Raw genomic sequence first — 27,839 nt, forward strand, 5'->3', positions numbered from 1 at the left:
TTAGTTATCATATCTTTATTTCCTTCAGTGGCATACAGATAAGAATTTCTACAGTGACAGGACAATCAGAAAAGTCAGTTCTGCAGCTGTGAGTTGTCTGTTCCATAATGTTTTACTGCAGTGGCACAATGCCAAGCACCCACTTCTTGATCTATAGCATATTCTTTGCAGCCAGATGCAAACCACAAATAATCTTCTCCAATGGCTGATAGCTGAAAGGCAAACAATTACTTTGGAATCTGATACTCCCTATCATTTTCAGGTAACATTTACAATGAGGTCTTGGAGGATAACTTGACAATTAGATTTTCATGTGACTCTGTGGACCATGTTTTCCAAGCCTCCTCTTACACTGGTGTAAGTACAGGTAGCTTCATTGATCTCAATACAACTAAGTCAGTATATACAATCTGGGTATTTACATTGCTGTAAACTCTGAAAAGACAAACACTTCATTATTGGAACAGCCTGTTTTTGTTTTTTTAAATCCCCTTTTCTGTATTCTACCAGACTGCCATTTATTTAAAGAATAAAAGAATTGTTAATTATGAAAGATTCTGGATCAATACATCTGAAGATCAAAGTCAGTTCTTGAATGGCAATTCCTATGCTCATTAAAATGTATTGCCAGTTTGTGTCTGCTCTGAATCTGGGGGACGAGAAGAAACTACTTTTGATGGTCTGGGAGAATTTTTGTGATCTGGCCATTGGGCGTGTGTCTACACAGCAGGGCTTAACTCGAAATAAGCTATGCAAATTGAGCTACGTTGATTGAGTAGCTTATTTCGAAATAGCTTATTTCAAAATTGGGAGCATGTACACAGCACTTATTTTTCTCCAACTTGGCTTACTCCTTGTATAATGAGGATTACAGGAGTCAGAGTAAGAAGTTCTCCAGCTTGACAGTATTTCGACGTTATTTTGAAAAAACTACCTGCTATGTAGACCAGGCCTGCACAACTCAGAAAGCGGCGAGAGCCATATTACTCCAAAGAAAACAGCCGCGGGCCGCAAGGAGGGATGCTTTCCCAAAAAATACCGAAAACGTGGGCTAAAAATTTTTCCAAACAAAAAAACCCCCACCCATGTCTCCACTTGGCCCCTTGGCATTTGCCTCTCCTTTACCCTACCCCTTAGTGCTTTCTCCTTTCTCCTGATCTGCCCCCCTCCCCTCAGCACAAGCCACTTCCCCTCCCCTACCTGGTGTCTGCCTTCCAGGTTGTGGGGCTGCCAGAGCCTTTTTGAATCCGGCAGTTGCTGGCCCGTGACGTCACGATGCCACATCATGTCAGCATCCTGGCATCTGCCGACATCCCACTTTCTTGCTCACGCCCTTCCTCCTTGCACTGGAGCTGCATGCAGGCAGCCCGGCAGCAAGAATCACCACACTTCCCTCTCCCCGGCAGCACTCTGCTCCTCCGGCCGGCCGGTGGATCGGATGGGGCTGCACCTCCCGTAGTTGGCACAGGCCACACAGTGAGCCCCTGTGGGCCGCATGTTGTGCAGGCCTGATGTAGACTACCTGCTAAGTTATTTCAAAATAGTGCTTGTTATTTTGAAATGATGTTGCTGTGTAGACATACCCTAGCCTACTAGAATCTTCAAGGGTATGTCTACACTACCCCCCTAGTTCGAACTAGGGGGGTAATGTAGTCATTCGGAGTTGGAATGAGGTGTACAGCTAGTTCGGATTAGGAAGCCTAATCCAAACTAGCTAGTCCATGCCGCGTGTAGCCGCTCGGCACGGAGTCCAAACTAGCTGGCATTTAAAAATGGCGCCGGCCGGCTTTATGCAAATGAAGCCCGGGAAATTCAAATCCCGGGCTTCATTTGCAACTCCAAATGACTACATTACCCCCCTAGTTCGAATGAGGGGGTCGTGTAGACATACCCCATTTCACAAGGCCATTTAAATTGGCATCCAGATAGTGATTGCCAGTGACTTAAAGGCAAAAGGCTTAACATCAAATTTCTAATCCAAACTAGTACTGTGATCTTGCTTTTTTTTTCCCAGACAGTAATCAGAGCTATATATGAAGGAGTCAGCTGCCTGTGCTTTCCACAGGTGCCAGCTCCTTTATTGAATAGGTTAGCTGAAGTTTATGCCTTAAGCAGATTTAATATTTTACAAGTTTACATTGATTTTTGCATTTGTGCTACTAAAAATAAAATTTCAATCATTGTACAATGGAAATTATACCTCTTTGTCTGAGTCAAAATGAAAAGTTAATATCTTCCTTTAGGCTGTTTTCTAATTAGAGTTGCCAAATCCTTCCCAGATTGAATCTGATTTGACCTCTCCTCAAACTTTCATAGCATTTATCTGTGGGTACGGAAGAAACCAGTTAAACATGTTGAATGGGTGAGTTCAAAGCAGTGCTTTTTTTGTGATGGTACTGCCCTGTACGCAGTATCAGCACCTCCAGACGCAGTACCAGCACCTCCAGTCAGAGCTCAACAACTTTTCCCCTGGAATACCGGCACCTTTTTTTTTTCACAACAGGTTTCCTTATGTGACATGATTATGCTAGAAAATTGCAGTGGAATGAAGGTTTTTGATACAGTCTGAAATGTTTCTGTCTTGAAGCTAGAGGAGTGCAATATACTTTCAGGATTCAAGCTATTGAATCATAGCTCTCACCAGAGAACTGTCACCTTAGACTTCTCAAGTCATTAAACACTGGATCCTGGGATGAGCTGTTGTGCCAGTTTCTGACATTATCCCTGCCTAATTATCACCTTGGTGATGTGATTGATAAGATTCAATTGCTTAGAAATTTATCAGAGTAGCTCTGTTTTCAATGTGCTCCAAAGAAGCTCGTTCTGTTTCCATGCATTTCCAAACTGATGAATAAACTGACCTCGGTAATCCTATCCAAAATGGAAGTTATTGGATAGCCTTGATCATCCCCTCATTGCTTTTTCCCTAGAGTTACCTTCCCCTTTCTACTTTCACTTTCCTAGCAAACTGTCTGAAGTTATCAAATTGAACAAATGAGCAGCCTTAACAAAAAAGCATGCTGTTTCCAGAAGCAGATTTTCTTCTGCTTTTCAAGAGTGGAGGGAGAGGGGGAAGGAGAAGAAAACCTGCTAATAGAACAGGTCATGTTTTCCAACCTCACCTTTTTTGCCAGTTATTTAGCCCGCATAGTCTGTAAGATTAAATATCTTAGACTGTTGCAAATGAACCCTATACTCGATACTTTCCAAATTTATTACATCTTCGGAATTAAGTTTATGTGACAAATTCAGGATTTAGCTTTCTTTCACGCTGCTTATTCCAGCCAGTCATAATCTTTTATCTTACAAAGCTTACTTTCAGCTGATTCAGTGATTTAAAATAACCTTTGATAAGAGGCCCAAAAGTGTTTAATTAGACTATTTGCCAGAAAATCCTTCCATGGATAATTAATCATGTCAGCTTAATACAGTATAAGTGACTTACAGAGAGGACAGATGGAATGTAAAGATGTTATCCCACTAGGAAAAGTCTTTGAGACTGGTGACTGCACAGAGGAAAGATGGAAACAAATCTTTCTATGGTCCAATAAAATTCTTGACCCATATCTTGGGTCTGCAGTAAAATCTTTAATTCACGATTCTGTGTTCTCCTATTCAATGTATTTTCCAGTTTACTACACTAGCAATCTTCACTCGACCTGCAATGTTCTAGTTTGTTCCAGCTACAGATTTTTTTCAAGGTTGTCTTGCCATTGATTTGTTTCCTATGCCTGAATTCAGTTGCCTCTATCAAATGCAGGCCACATTGATTTGAATTTGATGAATTTCCCCAGGACCTGCATTCACAATTGAAATGTATGCAGCTGCTCTGGGGCTCCAATGCCATTTTCTCTCTGGTAGAAAAGCAGACTTTCGATGCACAGTGAAATGGACTTTGAGCAGCTTCAGATCCTGCATAGAAATGTCACTGCTAGTCTCTAAAAATAGGGAAATGTCAAAATGGGTCAGGTAGCTGAAAGGTGGAGAGAAGCGAAAGGTTGAGCTTTCACTCTGCCATTCCCAAGGCCATCATTCCTACAATGGAGATCAGACTGCATAGGCCTGATTGAGTATTGCAGACAGCATACTCAGGGGACACTCCAGTGTCAGCTGCATGCACTGGGTCTTGCCCTCTGTCGATACCAGGAGTTGCACTTACTGGGAGGGCACGTAATTAAGGTAATTCATGCAGTGTGTTTCCTGCAGCAATGCTAGTTCTTGAAGGGTGGAGTTCATTCAAACAAGGAAATATGATGTGGGGAGAGGTATAGGGGCCATACAATACCACGACTCTAAGCAGTTATGAAACAGTGGGATTCATTTTAGTTTTTTAAAATAAGCTTTCCAGAAACCAATGGTCTGATGTGGCGTGGATGGTCTGTATTCCAGGAATACAGCTCATATCTTCACTGATTAAAAATTGTTATTCTTTGATGCTTAACATGCAATTCAGATCAGTATGAGTGTGACACTGCTTGTATTTTAACCTTGAGTGCCTCAGAATGCTTCCGCTACTTGTGGCTCTCTGCCTGGACCCCACACACACCCAGCATCCAACATGCACTTCATATTCTGTGGGCAGTACAGCTCTAGTTTCACTACTTTGAATCCAACAGTCTGCCAGCAGTTTTGAGATGCTTTTCATCTGTACCAGACATTGATTAATGTTAGCAGGTGATCCCAACAAGCATGCAGTCTAGACCTTCCCCAGACCCATTTATTCTGACATATCTTGCCCGTTCCAGCAACGTAAGGAGTAAGAAGATCCATTGCCACTTATGGGTATGTCTAGACTACATGCCTCTGTCGACAGAGGCATGTAAAATAGGCTACCTGACATAGTCAATGAAGCAGGGATTTAAATATCTCCGGCTTCATTAAAATAAACATGGCCACCGTACTGTGCCGGCTCAACTGATCGTCGGCACGGTGTGTGAGTCAAGATGCAGATCGGTCGAAAGGGAAAGCCTTTGTTGACCGCTCCCTTATGCCTCGTGGAACTAGGTTTACAGAAGCGGTTGACAAAGGCTTCCCCTGTCGACTGATCTGCATCTTGACTCGCACGCTGTGCCAATGATCAGCTGAGCCAGCACAGCACAGTGGCCATTTTTATTTTAAGGAAGCCGGGGATATTTAAATCCCCGCTTCATTGACTATGTCGGGTAGCCTATTTTACATGCCTTTGTCAGCAGAGGCACATAGTCTAGACATACCCATGGAGTCACAACATGCCACCTTGCCACATTAATTGTATCTGATTTTTACTTTAGTATGAACAAAGCACTGTTGATTTAGATGAATCGTAAAACCAGTTTATTAAAAAGATAAACTTGTACTCAGAATTCTGAGTGATAAAGTTTGGAATGGTTACAGGCAAATAAAAGTGAAAGCATGCATCTAAACTTAATCTCTCAGAGTGCATCTACACTGCACTGTAACTTGAAATAAGCCATGCAATTTCAGGTATGCAAATTGCATATCTTCTTTCGATGTTATTTTGAAGTAGCTTATTTTGTCAGTTAGCGCTGTCTAAACAGCACCAGATTTTGAAATAAATTGCTATTCCAAAATGTCCCTTACTCCTTGTAGAATGAGGTTTACAGGGATGTCGGAATAGTGAGCTTGAAATAACGGGCTTGCTGTGAAGATGCAGGATCCTTCGGTATCCTGAAATAGCGTTGCAGTGTAGATATACCCCCGGGGTTTGGTTCACGAGTTTGCTCAAGTGTTTTTTTTTTTAATTCACTTATCCAGCACTGTGGTGATTGTCCCTCCATTTCAGTTAGAATCACTTTTAGAGGTCCAAAGGTGCGGATTCCATTGTCTTGAGTGAAAGAGATCAATGGGGTCTTCTACCCCTCTCCTTTTTAGTTCAGCGAATCTTTACCATAATTTTTCTGAGGGCTACTTCTCAAAGTAAAGTTCATGCAAGACGTGAGGAAAGTGTCCTGAAATCTGCTGGTGAAAGAGGCTTCTGATCCCCTACTTGTGTTTGCTAAAATGCAAACTATTAGGGCTTCTGCAGCCTTCTCTCCATGCTGTCTTGATGGTGGTTTACCATTTATATGCACATTTATATAACCATGATTTTTTTTAAATATAGGCCTTTTTAACAAGGCTGCCTAGTTTGAACAATTAAGTTCATACAGGTAGAATGCATAACTTATTGTGACACACATTTCACAGACACAATTGATCAGTGAGTTTATTGGTTTTCAGACAACCCCATCACAAGGTACATTTAATACAGAAGTAATGGCAATGGTGTTTGTGAGGTGTGCTTTGAGTCACAGGGCAGTAGACAATATCCTAATGCCCTGCAATAGATGATAAAAGCCACTCCATAAGGCAATCTTAACAGGCCAAGGACTGAATAGATATTGAATAGATACATGGTCACCTGATGAAGATTTAGGCACAGTATTAAGATATCAACTGAAAATTGCCATGACCACACATATTTAGGCACAGAATACTTCATTCTTAAGTACTGCCAATCTGGCATTTCTTACTGGAAACTGGATTCACTTTAAAAATAGCAAATTTTAATGGACAAATACAGCAAACTTTAATTTCAAATACAAAATATTTCTCGTTTTAACTGGCAACACTGATTGTTTTGTTTCCTCTCTCTCTGCAGGTTCATGAACTGATGATTATTACTTACCTGTTCCTCACTGCCTGCCTCTGATCCCCTGCTTGAACTTGTATAACATTCTATTTGTGACATCAGAAGTTGTTGCCATGGAAATGACTGCAGCATTAGAAAGACAGGAAGGGTCAGGGATCTCTTTAAGAAGGAAAGGATTCTGTGCATGCGGGTGGGCTGTGTTGCAAGGAAAGAAAATACTCAGCACCTCCAGTGTAAGGAGCAGACCTAGCTATTTTCAGTGTTTATCTAGATTTTTTCCGTGGTTAATCAGCTGCTATTTAAATAATATTCTCAATGATTTCCCAGTGGGGGCTGACCTAACCTGTGTCTAGATAGCTATCTGGGATGCTGACCTGTGCTAAATACTGATATGACTCATGTTCTCAGAGGAGCTTTTCCTGTTATAATTGGTAACTTTTCCTGATAATCCTTTTTATCTCACTCAAGCTCATCTGAGGAAGTGGGTATATATATATATATATATATATATATATATATATATATTAAGAAGGGCTTAGGCATTCTCTCTCTCTCTCTGTTGGTGGGGTATTTGGGCTAGAGGCTTTGACTTTAATTGCTTGGTATTTTGTTTTATTAGTTATGCTATGGAGAAGTAAAAAAGGCAGATTATATATGGAGTGGGTTATATATTTATAAGTATGGTTTTTGGGGCATGGCTAGGGCAGTGCATAGGTTTACATTTGTTATTAGTAAAATCAATGATATGCTTAACAAGCAATGCCTACTATGGCTAAACCCCTTACCACTATTCCAGACCCCTATTCATTTTTACATATCCCAACACTTTGCATGTGCACATTCTGTTCACCACCTATTAAAAATTCATAACAAAGATCAAACAAATGTTGAACAAATGTAAAATAGGAAATATTTCAATACGTTGGTATTTTACTCATTCCTCTATTTAAAAATCAAATCATTCTAATGAATTCAATGCAATGTGCTGACTGGCTTATATTAGAGGGAGTTTATTTCAATACTTTTGAACATAGTTTACCTTCGTGTAGACAAGAACTTTCAGCACAAGAGGGTTAGCCCCTGTGTTGTTGCAGATAAGGATTTGTTTTACATAGCTTTAGCCACAAAATTTGTATCAGGTTTCTGAGCAATTGGGGATTTTCAAATCCCAGGAATTTTGGTTCAGTCCTTTATAAAAACAAGGGGCATTTACAAAATCCAGAGCTGGAACTCTTTCAGATTCTGAATACATCTAACATTTGGATGTGTTGGAGTATGAGGTTTTGGTAATAAAGAACATGCTAATTTGAACACTTTGCTTCATGTGAAACAGAATTTTACATGATTTCTTGCATGAAATGTTTAAAAATACACCTTTTTTTAGTGAAGACAATACAATGTGCAATAGTTAATCCAGAATGATTATAACAGGAAAGGGGACATGAGATGGGGCTGAAAATGCACAATAATGCGGAAGTGTGAATGTTTAAAATGATATTTTAAAAGGGTGTGATAAACTACCTAGGGCAAAGTAAAAACTTCTAAAATTGGCAGTACAATGAAGCATGAAAGCTTAGAATAGGCAAAACTAAGCAGTTAGTGATGAGGTCAGAGAACAGCATATGACTGTAAAAAGGAGTGTTTTCACTACCTAAGGTATGGAAATGCTTCTCTGTGTTGAATGAGCAAATTACATTTGGCAAAATGGATTTGTACAGTGTTAAATCTTTCGTGCACTATTACTGAATAATAACTGTAATAGGGAAGTAAATATCACTTGGGTTTTAGTTATCAAGGAACAAAAAAATACAAGTAAATTTTGTTCATGGGCTGCTGGGTTTTCATAATGGTGAAAGGTTAATATAAGTATTAAGGAGCTTGCTAAGCTCTCTACCTAAGTACCTTATGGTGGTTATGAGCACAGCTGTACACATCCTCTTGTCCATAGATATTTTCAAAGTTATTTTATTTTTTAAATTTCTGATTAAACTTCTTCCTAGTTTAGTTGTCTGCTTTAGATTTTTCTGAGGTGCCTCCTATAGAGGTATCAAGGTGCTGGCTATCTAAGCCGAACACATGGGGAATAGATTGCAGCAAGACTAAAATGAGAAGAGAAGATTAGAATGCTCTCTTTCTCCAAGTAAGCATTGTGGGGCCATTTTTTCCCTGTGCGCAGACACAAAAAGAAATATAACATCTACAGAAAGTCTATATGTTTGGGTAGGCAGGATGACAAAATCATAGGCACAAGTTGCATGGAAACATAACATGTCAAAACTGTAGACAAGAGTAAAAATTTGTGCATGCATTGTTTACAGTAACTATAGGGAAATCTAGTTTGGGGAAAAAATAGTGATACACCAATAAGGAGATTGGGTGTAGGAAGATTCTTTAGAGGGTAAATAACAGGAGGACATTCTCCCAGATGCTATATTATACATGATATATGAAAAAGTGCATCTTAGAAGTGAGGTCAGGCGCATGAAGTAATCATTACTTTGTTGGAAGGCAGACATAATGTTCATGTCCATCCCTAGAGCCTGTCTTTATGAGCTGCACACGACATACCGGAAAGTGTTGACATAAGAAATTCCTTGGCCTGGTAACAGCGTGTAGATTGGGACAGGGCACAATGGCTCAATTTAAAGACATTGGAGTTTTGGTGCAGCCCACTGGTCAGCCTCTAATGTCTTTGTAGAGTGTGAGCTCAACAATCAGCATCTGGGTCTGTTACAAGCCCGTAGCTGCAGAGCCTCTGTGGATTGGGCACAGGGACAGGCCCATCCTTTTAGCACTGTGGGACCCAGTCCAGTCCCTGATGGGTCAGCAAGATGCTCACCCCATTGGCATAATTGTGAGATGTCCAAGCAGGATGCAACTGGAATGCTGTAGCTCTCATAGCCAGGAAGATGCATGGATGTACTCGTGCATCTCACACTCTGTGCTAATCCCCAGAACTGGGAGGACTACTGGAGAACACAAAGATGGAGGAGAGTGGGAAGTGGTGTAATATAATATATGGATATATCCAATCTCATAGAACTGGAAGGGTCCTTGAGAGGTCATCGAGTCCAGTCCCCTGCCCTCACAGCAGGACCAAGTACCATCCCTGGCAAACATGAGTGAGCTCGTTAAAGCATTAGGACAACACAACAGTAGCAAAAGATAGCAAAAAGCAGCAGCTTGAGGCTCGCAGATGTATTTGCTTCAATGCTCATATGAGCAGGAGCAGCATGTGAAGAATAGGCCTTGCTTTTGCTTTCACACTGTATCCCCACTAACTTTAATCGGGCTGTAGGTGAATGCAGAATCAAGCCCATTCCGTCTTTTTAAACCTTTTAAAATCAAGGAAGTAATATCACAACTTTCTCCATCATGCAGTCCAGTTTACAATTCTTCTATGACCAGAAGACCAGGGCTCTTTGATAAATCTATGACAGCATGCTCTCTGGATGAGTACTGGTCAGCAATCATGGCCTGAGAGAGTGGGTCCCGCAAGCAACAGGGAACTAAATGGAAAGTAGATGATGCAGCCCTATTGTAGGAATGGTTCTATACTCTGCTGTTGGTTGCTATGTAGTACACTGGGAGTGCGTGTACTGGGAGTAGAGTTGGTAAAAAACTTCAAATTAACTACTGTCAAAAGTAAACCTCTTTGCAAAACTCTTTTGTGAAAATTATCCCCATTTCCCAACCACCTCTGCATTGGAGAGACTATCACAGGAATCGTGGGATTTTCATCGTTAACTTCTGGGGTAACAAATATTCAGGGTTCACCTCTTTGTCCACATCCAGGAATGAATCACTATGTCAAGGACCCAAATTGTATGGAAATAACTAAATTAGACAAGATGAATCAAACTAGTTGTTTTAAAATAATGACATTGTATCTGCAACAAAAGCCTGGCACTTATTAGTCAGATCCAGAGAAGTGATCCCCTTTATTCGGCACTGATGAGGCCACATTTAGAGTACCGTGTCCAGGTCTGGGCCCTCCATTATAGAAAGGATGTGGACTCATTGGAGATGGTCCAGTGAAGGGCAATGAATATGATTAGGGGGCTGGAGCATATGACTTACGAGGAGAGGCTGAGGGCTTTGGGCTTATTCAGTTTGCAGAAGAGAAGAGTGAGAGGGGAGTTGATAGCAGCCTTCAACTTCCTGAAGGGAGATTCCAAAAAGGTTGGAGAGAGGCTGTTCTTAGTGGTGACAGATGGCAGAACAAGGAGCAATGGTCTCAAGTTACAGTGGGGGAGGTCTAGGTTGGATATTAGGAAAAACTATTTCACTAGGAGACTGGTGAAGTACTGGAATGGGTTACCTAAGGAGGTGGTGGAATCTCTATTCCTAGGAGTTTTTAAATCCCGGTTTGACAAAGTCCTGGCTGGGATGATTTTGTTGGGGTTAGTTCTGCTTTGGGCAGGGTGTTGGACTCAACGACCTCCTGAGGTCTCTTCCAGCCTATGATTATCTGAAACAATTTACTAATGTATCTCGCAGGATACCGCTGCATCTCTTATGCTGTGTTTGACTAAATACGTGTTTGCCAAGTGACCGTGTTGGAAGGCACCTGTACCTAGCTAGTAGTCAAAATATCTGATTCTTACAAGTGATGCAAAAAACATTGCATACCACCTGCTTGGGGGAACAGATGAAAACCAGACTGCTCACATCATGGCTCTAGAAATGTTACTGTTATAGGTTGGGTATAACCACTGATGTTCTTTCCAGATGAAGGTGAAGCATTCAAAAGACAAGTTCAGCTCTCTGACCAAAGCCCAACGACTTGGGACACATGGGCAGGGGCTCAGCAGATCATTGTTTGTGTAACGGTGTAGGGGAATTCAGGGTGAAGAAAGAACCCAAAGAGAGAGGACAAAAGAAGCACCACAGAAACAGCAAGAAGCTGCAGACACAGCTTGAAAATTGCAGCACATGGCCCTAAGTGGTTTCTGGCATACAGTGTGGGGTGGAAAGTCTGGCTTAGAACACCAAGCAAAGCAATTAATTCCTGCACTTCTTTATTCTTATGTTACTCAGGGAAACAGAATCTAATCTTTATAAGGGAATACAGACACACCCATTTCTCCTTCAAAATGGAACAACCTACGAGACCCTATATTTGGACCTGAATATCACTCAAGGGTATGTCTACACTACCTCGCTAGTTCGAACTAGCGGGGTAATGTATGCATACCGAACGTGCAAATGAAGCCCGGGATTTGAATTTCCCGGGCTTTATTTGCATAAGCGGGGAGCCGCCATTTTTAAATCCCCGCTGGTTCGAACCCCGTGTAGCGCGGCTACACGGGGCTCGAACTAGGTAGTTCAGACTAGGATTCCTATTCCGAACTACCGGTACACCTCGAACTACCAGTACACCTAGTCCGAACTACCTAGTTCGAGCCCCGTGTAGCCGCGCTACACGGGGTTCGAACCAGCGGGGATTTAAAAATGGCGGCTCCCCGCTTATGCAAATAAAGCCTGGGAAATTCAAATCCCGGGCTTCATTTGCACGTTCGGTATGCATACATTACCCCGCTAGTTCGAACTAGCGGGGTAGTGTAGACATACCCTCAGGTTGTAACATTGTCTCGGATACCTTCTCCTATATACAGGCAGTCCCCGACTTACGCGGATCCGACTTATGTCGGATCTGCACTTACGAACGGGGCTTTCTCGCCCCGGAGCTCGCAGGCAGCGGTCCGCCACCTCGACCTCCGGGGCGAGAAAAGCTGCTCCCAGTGCCCCTGGTCTGCTGGGGACCGTCTCCAGCAGATCAGGGGCACCGGGAGCAAAGCCGCAGCCGCGGCGGGTTCCCGCGCTTCTGAGGCTTTGCTCTGGCAGCAGCACCCCAGCAGCACCCCAGCTGCTCTGCCCCAGGCGTCCCCAAGTCAGCTGCTGCTGAAACTGACCAGCGCTGACTACAGGAAGCCCGAGGCACAGTTGCTCTGCCCCGGGCTTCCTGGAATCAGCCACTGATCAGTTTCAGCAGCAGCTGACTTGGGGACTTGGGGTTCTTAAGTTGAATCTGTATGTAAGTCAGAACTGGCGGTCAGTTTCAGCAGCGGCTGAATCTGGACGCCAGTTCCGACTTACATACAGATTCAACTTAAGAACAAACCTACAGTCCCTATCTTGTACTTAACCCGGGGACTGCCTGTATAGTAAAATGAATGTTACTAGTATCTGTGATCCTGTCACCAAAGTCCCAGATCCCGGTATGAATGAACTATAGTAACCATGAGCATCTTCCATAGTATAATATAGTATCTGGTGATGAAAGGACCTGCGTGATGTGGCACAGAACACAGTACATCACTGCCACACTGACAATATCCTTTATAAGCACAGAAGCTTCTGGCTATAAACAGGCATCAGTCTTAGTTGGCTGGGCATAAAACTGACTGGACCTCCAGAAAGCATTTCATAGGTAATGCCTGGATTAATAAAAAGAGTTGGCTTCCTCTGAGTTTTGTGCCATTTTGTTTGTTTTCCATGAATATTATACAGAATGAGGAATGTCTGCCCAAACAGTGAATTTTATGAAACGTTAGAGAATGTTTGTCAAAAATCTCAGTATGAATTCATCAAGGTGAGTGTTCAGACAGGAAGCCTGAACTGAAGAGTTGTGCATATAGCCAATCTGCTCAAGGACAACTTGTGAATAGAAAAATATAAATCAAAGTATAATTCACTAAGAATTACTTGGCTAGATCTAACTTTAAATTCTCCCCAAATGTGTTCAGAAGTCAGGGTCGTCAGATACTTAGATGGAAATTCATTACAAAACTACAGTCATGAATGCTAAAGATACAAACTGCTCTATCTCCCATGAACTGTTCCCCACTACGTTTTGCGATCTTTTTACATCCCTCTTACCTTTAAACTCTCTATTAGCCAGAGTTGGTTCATCTAAACTCCTGCTTTCAGTTTTTGACTCTATGCTTCGGTTTCCATTCCATGCAGGCTATAGATCACCTCCCTACTGCCGCCATATGAAGTTGGGAGTGCTATGTTAGCTTATGTTCCTTCATCCATTAAGTTTTCAGTATTTTTTTTTCTTCCACTCATTCCTAGGAAGTGACACAGACCATTGATAATGTCAGCAGGCCAGAGAGAGATAGGATCATAATAGTGATGGGGGGGAGGGTGCTAGTAGACCTTAGACTGTCCCCTGGGCAAAGGAAGCCCTTAATGAAGATTAAACTCTTCTGTTGTGGTTTAGATTGCTAGTCTGAACTAATCTATCAGATGAATAGTGCACTGTTAGGTAAAATACTGCCCAGCGAGGAATACAGATACTCTTCCAAAATTGGATTTCCCTGTCTGTGTTGTAATTGTATTTAGGGAGGTTTTGGGCAGGGAGGGGGAATGGGAAGGGTGCCCTCTGATGGGTTCAGTTATCCAAATCAGACATTAAGGCTTGTTGTTCTACACTGAATGTATCCAAATAAAGTAATCGTAAAGATGCAAAAGCCATTTAGAAGAGAACAAAACACTTATAGGGCAAATGATGATGCATTCCTTTCCAATGTTACTTGTGAGCCTTAAGGCAAGATATCTGGCTAAAATGCTCCTTTCTCCATGTAAAACTATCTAGGTAATAATGAAATGCAAACATGAAATTTTCCTATGTAAATCAACACTAGCACACGGGGCTAACCTTTGGAGTGGGCAATGTTTGTGATCCCAAATGTGCATCCCATAAGTAATCACACCTGTAATGTTAGTATGATATGCTCAAGTTTGCGCATGCAATACATATTGTGACAGACCCAAACCAGCACCCTGGCTTTCTCTTCCCAGAGTAAACTCCTAGAGACTGCTGCCACAAAATGAAGGCAGACACACACCTGGGGCTAGTTAATAAGCTTGCTCCCTCAGGCAAATCATTAAACGCCTGCAGCCAATTAAAGCCAATGAGACTGCTTTAAAAGGTTTCCCCCAGGTAAGAGATGGACCAGAAGGAGGACAGGTGGTACAACAAGAAGTGTGTGTGTGTGTGTGTGTGTGTGTGTGTGTGTGTGTGTGTGTACACACACTAGCTAGAAACTGGCTAGAAGGTCCCGGGGGAAGCACTTGGTCTGTGTCTAGACTGGCCAGTTTTTCCAGAAAATCAGCCGCTTTTCCGGAAAAACTTGCCAGCTGTCTGCACTGGCCGCTTGAATTTCCGCAAAAGCACTGACTTCCTACTGTCTGAAATCAGTGCTTTTTCCAGAAATACTATGCTGCTCCCGTTCGGGCAAAAGTCTTTTTCCAAAAGCCTTTTGCACAAAAGGGCCAGTGTAGACAGCAGAGATTTCTTTTCCGCAAAAAAGCCCCGATCGCGAAAATGGTGATCAGGCCTTTTTTGCGCAAAAGCGCGTCTAGATTGGCCACGGATGCTTTTCTGCAAAAAGTGCTTTTGCGGAAAAGCGTCCTGCCAATCTAGACACTCTTTTCCGAAAATGCTTTTAACGGAAAACTTTTCCGTTAAAAGCATTTCCGGAAAATCATGCCAGTCTAGACGTAGCCTTGGAGAGGTTGCTTGAAGGAAGTGGCCCAGGGAAAAAGCCGTCTGATCAGAAGTAAAAACTATCCTGTCTGTTGTTGCTGCCTTCGGGTCCCTGAGCTGGAACCCAGAGGAGTGGGTGGGCCCAGGTTCCCCCCAAACTTCCCCTATGCCAACATAGAGACTGCCTGAAATGGAAGACCAGGACTATAATGGACTTTTCACCCCAAAACCATGAACTAGCCTATGATGAGTATGGCTCAGTAAACTGTGGACCCTACCTCTTATAAAAAAGAAAGAGGCCGTGCGAAGGGCCAGAGCAAGCCTCTGAGACTAACATTACACACCAGTAGCATGAGACCCATGGGGCATGGCCAGAGTTTTGTTATTTATGCTACCCGTAATAGATCCATGACAACAGAATTCTGACTTTCTGGTAGGATCCATGAACAGGAAAGGATGGGCTATGAAGGAGAAACAGTACCTTTCAAAAACAGGCTGTGAAAGAATAACCAATGCTTCCTATGTTTTCTCTTTGTTTGAATGTGCTCTTCTCAAGATTGATCCTAATGCTCCTGCCCATGTGTTTTAAGTGTGTTTGTTTAATTTTTTCAGAGTGTTTTTAATTTAATTTTAAAAGGGAAGGTAAGAAAACATTATTTACCCCAAGAATTTGTTATAAAATATTCTCTACGAGCTGACTTACCCAGTGTTGCCTGGATCCTTCAGGGCAGGTGGCTGGTGGTGAGGCATGTGCAGGCTTTAGGGCAGGGCTTTGGGGATGTAGGGGAGGGAGTGCCGGAAGCGGAGTGTACGGGGTGTGTGTGCAAGGATGAGGGTTGGAGGGGAGGGGCGGCTCAGGATGGGGACATGGATCTTTCCTCTACCCCAAGACATCCTCTCTCTCTCCCCCTAACCCCATCAGACATCAGGGGCCTTCTGTCTCCCCTCCAGCATCTCCATGTTGCCAGGGACTTTTTTCTCCCCTTGCCCCTCCTCCAGCCACCACAGACCATTTTTTCTCCTACTCTTCCCTCCCCCCCCCCCCAGTGCAGTGGCTAAGAGGCACGAGGGAGTACTTAGTGTGCTGGCAGGCAAGATAGTGGAGCCCTAGTCCTGCTGGCCACTCTCTTGGTGGTATGGCTTCCCCAGTGGACACCATGCAGGATATCTTTCCCGTGTGTGCTCGCTACCCTCGTGGTCACTCTCAGATCAGGTCCCTCCAAACAGCAGCCCCTCCCCTTGCATGTTATGGAAAACAGTCCTTTTCTATGGGGCTTCCAATTGTCCAAACCAGGCACATCCAAACCCTGACCTTGCTTTAAGTTAGAAAAGGAAACTACATACCAAATTTAGTGGCCCTAGCTTTTAACGTTTAGAAAGAGTTCTTGAACAGACTCACAGACAGACACACTCTAGATAGATAGATAGATAGATTACATCATGGTTTTATATAAATTATTGTTAAAATCTCCATTATTTAAACTTAAAGACTCATTTTGAGCCATTGATATGTCATAAATGTGCGCAGGCAGCTTTTTAAAAATGTCTGTCCAGTTTCCTGCAGTTAAATCTCTTTTTAATACTTTATAAAGTAATATTTTAATACTTTATAAGGTTTTTATAAAGTTTTTTCCAATATGTATTTTGGGCTGCCTGCTGTGCATAGAAATTGTGTAATACATTTCTCTTGGAAGACATTGTCCATCAATGCTCAGTAGCTACTTTCTTCATCTAAAATATGAGATAATTAAGTTCTGTTGAGTAGGATTGTTACAATCTACATTGCTTTAATAACTTAAAATCAGTCAGTTTTTACAGATTGAACTGGAGGGCTACGTCTACACTGGCATGAATTTCCGATAAAAGCATTTTCGGAAAAGCACGTCTAGATTGGCAGGATGCTTTTCTGCAAAAGCACTTTTTGCGGAAAAGCGTCCATGGCCAATCTAGACGTGGTTTTCCGCAAAAAAGTTTTCCGCCATTTTCGCGATCGGGGCTTTTTTGCGGAAAACACTACTGTGCTGTTTACACTGGCCCTTTTGGGCAAACGTCTTTCGGAAAAAGACTTTTGCCCAAACGGGAGCAGCATAGTATTTCCGGAAAAGCACTGACGATCTTACATGAGATCGTCAGTGCTCTTCCGGAAATTCAAGTGGCCAGTGTAGACAGCTGGCAAGTTTTTCCGCAAAATCATCTGATTTTGTGGAAAAACTTGCCAGTCTAGACACAGCCGAGGAGTATAAATAAACATTTGTTCTTTATGTTAATATTTTAAAAAGTCACATTCATTTAAATCTGTAGGATTTTTAAGAGAAATAACTGAAGCTAGAACTTGGCTTTTTAAGTTTCAAAGACATCCTCCAAGTGAAAACTTCCATGTGGCTTTAGATGTACTTTTGCGAATGTACCACTATAGCATTTCATTGTTTTAATCTTAATAATGCCCCCCCCTTATAGATGCTTTGTGAACTTTAAAAAGAAGAGGATGTTGGTTTTCCAAGTGGGTTGTACCAAGCTCTCACAAATCTCCCACTGTTCCTCCACAATATCAAAATCTAAGCAGCTGAATCCCTCTAATCCCAGTTTTATATTTTATCATGAGAAAATTCAGCAGAAACAACCAATACATTCTGAAGGGCTGTAAGGCCTCTCTTACCATTACGAGCTATGGTCTGTCTGAATGATTAACCTTGCAGTAGAGAACAGAGAATCAGATTCTCAGCTGGTGAAAATTGACATTGTTCTATTGATTTCAATAAAAACGAACTCACAGGTGATGCACATTTATAGGAGAGATTTGCACCTTAGCATTTAAGACTCAATCCCCCTTTAAACACTTAAATATTTTCAAAGTGTCTTCTTGTGTTGAGAGGAAATTTAATGGCTCTTATCCCTGGCAGAGGGGAAATATCTTCCAACTTGAATGTGTTTTCCAATGTAAATATATTTCTTTGTTTCATTATATAGTGGTAAATATGTTGGAATGTGAGATGAACTCAAATACTGGAAGAAGTTTACCTCAACATTCAGATCTTAACTTAACTTCTGGATCAAGCTCTGTTTTATTAGATAAGCAGATCAAATCTGAACACACAGAAACTCTGGTAAAATTTGGATTCGGACTCACATTGGATTTGAGGGTCCATGTCATTGAAACTGCCGTGAGGATAGAATCTTTACAACCCCATGTGTATTCCTTTCCAGCTCTTCCTTTCTTACTTGGATAGTGCCATAGTAGACCATGCAAAGTAGAAGAGACCACATGGAGTTAGATAGCACTTCTTAGAGGAGAAACGGGTCAAGGGGAGAGGAAATTCCTTGCAGCCTGGAAAGTGTTGAACTATAATAAATTTTTCCAGAAAGTGCCATGAGAAATGGATATTGGAGCTTTGTTTTCCAGTTCTGACAGGCATCCAGTTGCTATCGTCTACTTTTGCAAACATGTACATTGTACAAAACTGCACATTTCAAAAGGTGATTAGTTTTGTGACAAACAATACTTTGCAGTTTGATACAGCATCTAGTTTTCATGCTTATAATCTCATTCACAGAAAATCCATTCTTGTTTCTCATTACGGTAGAGGTGCCTGGAAGCATGGTCATACTTCAATGAGTCCCCATCCAAAGAGCAGCTATAATGAGTGATTGGCTAGGGTTTCTATTACAAAGCCCAGATGGAAAAGGATTATACCTTAACCTTTGTCATTGGTATCATGGAAAATAAAGTATTTGAAAACTATACATTTTGCCTTTTCATTTTTATTCCTGAATGAATTTGAGTCAGTAAGATGAGCCTACAAATTTAATTTTTTTTTACCAGTGGGATACTTTATATTTCCTAGGCCTCCCCAATGTTGAAAACACTTAGTTGTCTTCAGGATATAGCCAACTGAAACCTGCAGCACTCTGCTCTATGATTCTATTATCCCTTCTTCCTCATTATATGAGGTTTACAGGGATGCCAAAAAAAAGCATCTGCTGTACTGACATTTTTTTCAGAAAAGCAGACATGTTCCTTGGACATGGCAGAGCATTTCCTGGATACCGCCGTATCCCAGAAAAGTTCTGTGGTCTAGTCAAACCCATGGTGATAAAACTGTTACACATCTCCAACATGCAGTTAGTGTACACTATAGCTGACTTTGCAACTAGGAATGAACAATTTAGTGATTCAATTTTGTTTTTCTCCACACATGGAATAACTATTAGCAAATCATGAAATCCTAGAATAATTACTTCATTATTTGAAAGAAATCAATGGTGGGGTTTCTCTTTTTTTCTTTTTTTTTTTAACCTGTGGATGGTTCATCACTATAGTTCTCTGCACTTTCAGGATTGTGTCTCTGTGGGTATGTCTACACTACAGCGCTAATTCGAACTAAGCTAATTCGAACTAACGGATCCAGACTAAAAAACTAGTTGGAATTAGCGTTTTGCTAATTCAAACTAGCATGTCCACATTAAGTGGACCCTGAACCAGGCTTAAGGATGGCCGGAAGCAGTGCCGCCAGGGCATCAGATGAGGACTTAGAGCGTGGAGCTGCTGTCTCAGGCTAGCCAAGGGCTGTGCTTAAAGGGACCCAACCCCCACCCCAGACAAACAGTTCTCAGGGTGCCCCGCTTGCAAAGCAGTCCTGGCTTGGATTGCCCGGAGTACCCACACTGGGCACATCACAGCACTCGGCCATCAGACCGGCTGCACTTGCTGCAGGCTGCCATCTGGGGAGAGGGGACAATTGGGGGGCTGCAGGAGAGGTTCCACCTCCAGAAGCCCGCAGAGCCAGCCCAGTCCTCCCCATCAGGGGCTCGTACCCCATTCCTCCCTCACCTCCTTTCACTTACCCTTCCCTAGCCCCCCTTCCTGATGTACAAAATAAAGGACAATTGTGTTCAAAAATAGAATCTCTCTTTATTGAACAAAACTGGGGGAGACTGGGAAAAGTAGGTGGGAGAGAGGAAGAGAGAGGGTGGGAGAGGGGAGGGCAACTACAATGATGAGGGGTTTGGAACAGGTCCCATAAGAAGAGAGGCTAAAGAGAGTGGGACTTTTCAGCTTAGAAAAGAGGAGATGGAGGGGGGATATGATAGAGGTCTATAAAAGCACGAGGGGGGTGGAGAAGGTGCATACAGAAAAGTTCTTCATTAGTTCCCATAATTTAAGGACTAGAGGACACCAAAGGAAAGGAATGGGTAGCAGGCTTCAAACTAATAACAGAAAGTTCTTCTTCACAAAGCAAAGAGTCAACCTGTGGAACTTCTTGCTGCAGGAGGCTGTGAAGGCTAGAACTAGAACAGAGTTTAAAGAGAAGTGAGATAAAGTGATGGAGGTTGGGTCCATGGAGTGGTATTAGCCAGGGGGTAGGAGTGGTGTCCTGACCAAAGTTTGTGGAAGGCTGGAGAGAGATGGTACAAGACAAATGGCTTGGTCACTGTCTTCGGTCCATCCCCTCCAGGGTCCCTAGGGTTGGCCGCTGTCGGCAGACAGGCTACTGGGCTAGATGGACCTTTGGTCTGACCCAGTATGGCCATTGTAAGCTCAGGGCTCAGGGTCGGGGGGTCTCAGTGGACCACCTTGATTTTCATGCACACCTGCTCCTGGGTGGCCAGGCTGGCAGCTATCCTGCCCTAGACGGCTGCTTTCCTGTGCCTAGTGCGGAGGTCATGGACGAGGTCCAAGAGGTCTGCACTAGACCAGGCGGGTGCCCGCCTCTGGCGGTCCCGGGTAAGCTCCCGGGAGCCACCAGCCTGGTCCCGGGAAGAGGGGGAGGGCTGGGGGGCATCGGGTGGCTGTTTCGAGCCGTGCCAGGTGCAGGGTCTGCTAGCTGGGTGCTGGCAGGCTTGCACCTGGCACGGGCATCGTAGCCAGGCTGTGCCACTTTAAGGGGCCCGGGGCTGGGAGGGGGTCAGATGAGTTTCCCTGGTGTTGGCCAGAGTGGCCACCAGGGAAAGCTGGGGAGGGCTAGCCTCCCACTAGTTTGAATTAAGGGGCTACACACCCCTTAATTCGAACTAGTAAGTTCGAACTAGGCTTAGTCCTCGTAGAATGAGGTTTACCTAGTTCGAACTAAGCGCTCCTCTAGTTCGAATTAAGTTTGAACTAGCGGAGCGCTAGTGTAGCACCTATCAAAGTTAATTCAAACTAACGTCCGTTAGTTCGAATTAACTTTGTAGTGTAGACATACCCTGTGTTAGTTAACTGTGATTTGCTCAGATAATTCACATAGATAGTCTGTTTCCAGTTTCAAGAAGGGTCAAGCACTTGCGGATTATATATTGAAATGTCATAAGTTTCCTTTAAACTCTTGTGCATTTGAAATTCACTTTCCTTGATTCAATAATCCCAAACTCCCTGGAAAGTGAATAAAAATGTGGTAGGTGACCAGCTTGGCTTAGCAGTGAAATCCTTGGTGATTTTAAACACAAAAAGGAAGCTGACAAGAAGTGGACATTTGGACAGGTGACTATATATTGCTCGAGTATGAGGGGTGTAATCAGGAAGGCCAAAGCACAATTGGAATTGCAGCTAGCAAAGAATGTGAAGGGTAACAAGAAAGGTTTTTACAGGCATGTTAGCAATAAGAGGGTGGTCAGGGAAGGTGGGGAGAACCTTACTGGATGAGGGAGGTAAACTCATTGCAGATGATGTGGGAAAAGGTGAAGTACTCAGTGCTTTTTTGCCTTGGTCTTCACAGACAAGGTCAGCTCCCGGATGACTGCACTAGACAACACAGAATTCGAAGGAAGCGGGCAGCCTTCGGTGGAGAAAGAACAGGTTAAAAACTATTTAGAAAAGTTTGACATATGCAATTCCATGAGACAGGATCTAATACATCTAAGGGTACTGAGGGAGTTGGCTGATGTGACTGCAGAACCATTGGCTATTATTTTTGAAAACTCATGGAAAAAGGCAAATGCAGTAGCCATCTTTTAAAAAAAGGAAGAAGGAGAATCCAGGGAACTTCTGACCTCAATCTTACCTCAGTCCCCCAAAAAATCATGGAGGGGATCCTTGTGAAATCAATATTGAAGCACTTGGCAGAGAGGAAAGTGATCAGGAATATTCAACATGGATTCACAAAGGGCAAGTTGTGCCTGACCAGCCTGATTGCCTTCTATGATGAGGTAGCTGGCTCTGTGGACATGGGGAAGGCGGTAGACATGACATACCTTGACCTTAGCAAAGTATTTTATATGGTCTCCTAAAGTATTCTTCCTAGCAAGTTAAGGAAGTATGGATTAGCTAAATGGACTAGAAGGTGGATAGAAAGATGGCTAGATTGTCGGGATCAATGGGTAGGAATCAATGGCTCAATGTCAGGCATCAGTGAGTCAGTACTGGGACCTGTTTTGTTCAACATCTTTATTAATGACCTGGATGAGGGGATGGGCCAGACTCGCCCGTGAACCCCCGCCAGGGCTGTGCGTGGGACAGGCAGCACCCTAGGATCTGTGTGCACCCAGGCCAGCCCCACTCCCTGCCAGCCGGTTCCCCCCTGGCCATCCCCACTCCTCTCAACCACCTCCCGGCCAGCCCTGATTCCCACCAGCCAGTTCCCCCACCGATCTCCCCCAGCCAGCCCCACTCCCCCCAACCCCCTCCTGGCCAGCCCTACTCCCCGCCATCCAGTTCCCCTCCCCCAATCTCCCCTGGCCAGCCCTGCTGCCCCTAACCTCCTCCCGGTCTGCCCAGTTCCCCTCCCAGCCGGTACGCTCCGCTCCCCTCCATCTTAGATCAAGTGTTTTGCGGTATTTTTTTGAAAGCCTCTGGTAACCTTAGGTTCCACCCTCAGCAAGTTTGCAGATGAAACTAAGTTAGGGGGAGAGGTAAATACACCGGAGGGTAGGGATAGGATCTAGACTGACCTAGACAGATTGGAGGGTTGGGCCAAAAGAACTTTGATGAAGTTCAAGAAGGACAAATGCAGGATCCTGCACTTAGGAAGGAAGAATCCCAAGCACTGCTACAGGCTGGGGATGGACTGGCTAAGCAGCAGTTTGGCACAAAAGGACTTTGGGATAATAGTGGATCAGAAGCTGGATATGAGTCAAAGTGCTTTTGTAGCCAAGAATGCTGACTGCACATTAGACTGCATTAGGATGAGCACTGCCAGCACATCTGGAGTATTGCATCCAATTCTGAGGCGCCCATTAGGGAAAGGAAGTGGACGCATTGGAGAAAGTCCAGTGGAATGTAACCAAAATGATTAGAGGGTTGGAGCACTTGGCTTACAAAGAGAGGCTGAGGATTTGGGCTTATTTAGTCTAGAGAAGAGAAGAGTGAGGGGGGATTTGATAGCAGCCTTCAACTTCCTGAAGGGAGGTTCCAAAGAAGATGGAGAGAGGCTATTTTCAGTAGTGACAGATGGCAGAACAAGGAGCAATGGTTTCAAGTTGCAGTGGGGGAGGTGTAGGTTGGATATTAGGAAAAACTATTTTACTAGGAGGGTGGTGAGACAATGGAATGGGTTACCTAGGGAGGGGGTGGAATCTCCATCCCGAGAGGTTTTCAGCCTGTCATGACAAAGCCCAGGTTGGGGTGATTTAATTGGGATTGGTCCTGCTTTGGGCAGGGTGTTGGACATGATGACCTCCTGAGGTCTCTCCACCCTATGATTCTATGAAAAAGGGACTCACTAACTTGGCTGAAATTAATTCACTGAGTAATTTAAGTGACTATTTACAAATGCTTTTACAGCATTTTCCCATGTGTAGCATAGGTGTTCTATAATATTTTGGGTCCTGCTCCCTTATCCATCACTCCTAGATGATTTTTTTCTATATGGCAGATTTAAGAATTCATGGCAAAGACCACTAAAGCCATGAAAATATAATTGAAAATCCACATTCACAGATTCTGAATGGTATTCAAAGCAATTTTATCTCCCTTCCCCACTTTAATTTAACATTGAGCGTCGGGAGACTTTCACCAACACTTAGGGAATTACAACAACTGGAAATTCCCTGGTGGGCATCTTTCTATTCCTGCAATTTTACTGCTTAGTACCTGCTTCCATGGTGCTGTGATCATTTATGCCAACTTGCAGACCTGCCCCATTAGTCTCCAATGCTCATCTTTTCAGTTGAACTTTACAGTTGTTTAGCATCATAGCCAGCCACCCAGTCATGCACAAAAATACCCAAGTGTCACCAGGGTTAGATAATTAACAATAACAGTTATACAAACAAACACATATCCCTGGTAGACACCATGTAATCCAGGGCTCCATGGCAGATGTGGCAAAAATCAACCTGTACACTTGGAGTTGTATTGGGAGACAGTATTTTAGGGGAAATGTGAGCTTTTACAATTGCTTGCTTTCTCTTGGTTCAACACCAGAACATAGAATTTATATGCATTAAATGTTCCTTCACTTTGTCTGGCATTGAGCACCCACAAAAATAAGGCATTTTATAACATAGATTCATGTCTGAGCTCTTGAAGTTTAATAAAATAAATAACTAGGATTAAAGATTTGAACAGAAAAATAATTATCCTGTGGGTACTTAAGCAATATAATAATCCCACGAGGTAAAATTACGAGGAAGAGGCTGATAAACCAGTAATGCTCGTCTCTGTTATCACAGAGTAAATGTGGATAATTGGAATGCATTAAAAATTGAATTCTTTCATGACCTATAAATGTATGATGTAATTCCTTTTTTATTCAGCTTTAAAAGAAAAATAAAATGAAGAGTAAAATCTCAAGAATTTAACATTTCAGTGGTTAGATACTCATATTAAGTACTGTGTTGCTATCAATCTGCCCAGGAAAACACCGGAGAATTGAGTCTTCATTTTAATAGTTCTTGGCAAGGGACATGGGAGAGAAGCTGTTCTTAGTAATGACAAATGGCTGAAATAAGGTTTTCGGCTAAAATTTTCCATAGCACATTGGCTCCTAAGTCACTTTTGAAAATGGGATATATGTGGCTTGAGGTTCCAAATGCCTTTGATTTTCACTGGGAATTTGGCCTACATTGCATTTGAAAATGGCATCCCTAAAACTTTTATATTGACAGAATATCCTAATATGGAACCTTTCTTTGGTTCTCTTAATGCCAGTGTCTGACTAATGCTGGCTGTTTATTTAGGCCATGATCCTGCAGACTTGTCCATGCTTACAGAAATTTATGCCCAATTTATATCAATGGGTGAAGCGATGGCAGGGTTGGGGCCTTAGGTTACAAAATTCTTGGGGCAAGGACTATGTTTTCTTATGTATCTTGTACAAGGGAAAAAACCTATTGCTTATCATTCATTTGTTCATTTACTATTTCATCTCTGGGGCTCTAGGTTTTATGTATAGAAAGATATCTGGAAATAGAACTTCTGTGGCTGCCACAAACAATTCAACCAGCACAGCTGTTTTAAATATAATAGGATACAAGTAAAGCAGGGATTTTAGGGGGTGTTGTAACAATTGAATCTGCAAAATTACCTCAATTGTGAGCCTGTGGGAAATCTTATAAAGTACTACAATAATCTATAAATACTGATGGGAAAAGGTACAAAAAGAACACTGGCTGAATTAGTCTTCACTGCAAGGCCTACTGATACAATCCAAGGAGTGCCCATATCCATCTCTAAACCAAGAGATGTGTAGACCAGAAATTGGTGCGTAATGACTAGGCCTAAATGAAAAGGGGATACACTATTCCACCCACTGCTCCCTTGTGGTGTTTTTAACAAGAGACAAGGGGAGGAAAAACTGATTGACAGAGGCAATACTGGTTGACTGAAAGACAGAACAAGAAGGAGTGTGATTTCTCACAAGGGCTCTCACAACCCCTATTTCCTGGGACCCCAGGATCCACTATATCAGATTTGGACTTTCTTTATCCTAATCCTGAGAGGAATCCTGACCAGGCCACGTCAGAGGGGAAGACCTAGATAACAACCACCATGTCTATCAAATACAGGCAGTCCTGGGTTACATGGATCCGACTTACATCGGATCCCTACTTACAAACGGGGTGAAGCAACCCCGCACTAGCTGCTTCTCCCCAGCAGACCAGGCAGACGCGAAGCTAGCGGCCCCCTCTCCCCCCCCAGCAGAGCAGGGAGACGCGGAGCGGCTTTTCTCAGCAGACACCTCAGCTTGAGAATAAAGGACTGAGGGAAGTGAGGTGTGGGAGAATAAAACTGAGCTCTGGAGAAATGTTTGGCTAGAGTTTCCCCTACAATATGTACCAGTTCCGACTTACATACAAATTCAACTTAAGAACAAACCTACAGTCCCTATCTTGTACATAACCCGGGGACTGCCTGTATGTAAAAGATTAACTGATTAATGGGCAACATTAGTCTTTCTGGTTAACTACCTTAACTGCTAACTACAGGCAGCTGGAGTGGCCCCAGCTATTTAGTCAGAGTTAACCATTTAAATGATATTTTTAATTGTTTAAATGGTTAACTTTTAAAATTGTATTTACAGCCCTGATCATCTAGCTAAATCCCAAATCCAAATTTGATGTGAGACTTTCACATGCACCTCTTGTGTCCTTTTCCTTCCCTACCATATTTGTATTCTTTCCTATCCCTCTTCTTTGCCTTCTCTTGAGTTAAAATATATGGAGATATAACTATTGATCTCACAGAGCTGGAATGGACCTGGAGACATCATCAAGTCTAGTCCCCTGCCCTCACAGCAGAACCAAGTACTATCCCTGACAGATTTGCCCCAGTTTCCTAAATGACTCCCCTCAAGGATTGAGTTCACAATCCTGGGTTTAGCAGGCCAATGATCAAACCACTGAGCTATCCCCCAGTTAGTTAGTCTGGCTTAGTCAGCCAAAAGTGTGTATTTGCAACACTGTTGGGAGACTGTGACCAGAAAGGCAGCTCAGAGCAATGCCCTGTTAGCCCAATGCTGACACGAGTCTCGATGTCTAATATGACTTTCGGCTGTGGCTGTATTTCTCTGGCAGTGAGATGGCAAGTGAGACTCAACATCTGAAACAGAAGCTGTATTTTCAAACCTTGGTTTTCTTTTCTCTCCATTTCTAGGTGTGTTTGCCAGCTTCTGCCTTCTTGGAAAAGAGAGAAGATTCAGCACTAACAGCTCCAACCCATTCCTCTTTTCTCAAAAAAATTCCTAACTCCTAAAAGACTGTCAGACAGGGAGTCTCCTTCTAGAATGCCTCCACAACTAAATGGAAAGGGAACAAGGGATTTTTAATATGAAAGCCTTATGTATGACCTTACATTTCAAATATCTTAACTGTTTCAGGGTTGGGGGAATTCCCTTCTTATCTTAAAGATTCTGATACAGTTCTTAAAGAGATTTGTAGTAGGTGTTTTATGCCCTGGTACTAAGCAGGCTGAGGTCTTTTTACCAAACCCTCAACCTTCTTTAACTGTATTTAATATTGGCATGTAACAGATTGCTGTCATGTCTTTGACTCTTTGGGCTCCTCCATTGTATCTAACTTAATACAACAGGAGGGAAGGAAAATAATCCAAATTAGGGGAGGTGCTGGATTCATTTTCTGTTTGTCAATTTTAGCAATAGTCTTCGAAGATGACGCTCTTGATTCATCCACACCAAAAGCACAGAGACAATGTAAGCTTTCCCATGATGTCCCACTAATGTACTCTGAGCCATAATCCAGAGACTGACCATTTGTGGGGGTGAAAAAGTAATTCAGTGTCTATTCTTATTCTGACCTTGGGCTCATGGAGGAGTCTGCCAACAAGTATTTTGAGTAGTG

At 42.9% G+C, this 27,839-nt stretch overlaps 2 long non-coding RNA genes across 2 annotated transcripts; one reads left to right on the forward strand and one right to left on the reverse strand.

The window, feature by feature from the left end:
- Positions 1-6,705, reverse strand: LOC112547481 (uncharacterized). The gene is made up of 3 exons (XR_003091215.2): positions 6,668-6,705; positions 2,201-2,323; positions 1-212 (listed from the first exon to the last, which is right to left on the reverse strand). It is a non-coding gene; the product is annotated as an uncharacterized LOC112547481 (long non-coding RNA).
- Positions 6,688-27,839, forward strand: LOC112547478 (uncharacterized). The gene is made up of 3 exons (XR_003091213.2): positions 6,688-6,864; positions 21,821-21,900; positions 27,136-27,839. It is a non-coding gene; the product is annotated as an uncharacterized LOC112547478 (long non-coding RNA).

Source organism: Pelodiscus sinensis, chromosome 8, assembly GCF_049634645.1.
Source record: "Pelodiscus sinensis isolate JC-2024 chromosome 8, ASM4963464v1, whole genome shotgun sequence".
Taxonomy (NCBI): domain Eukaryota; kingdom Metazoa; phylum Chordata; order Testudines; family Trionychidae; genus Pelodiscus; species Pelodiscus sinensis.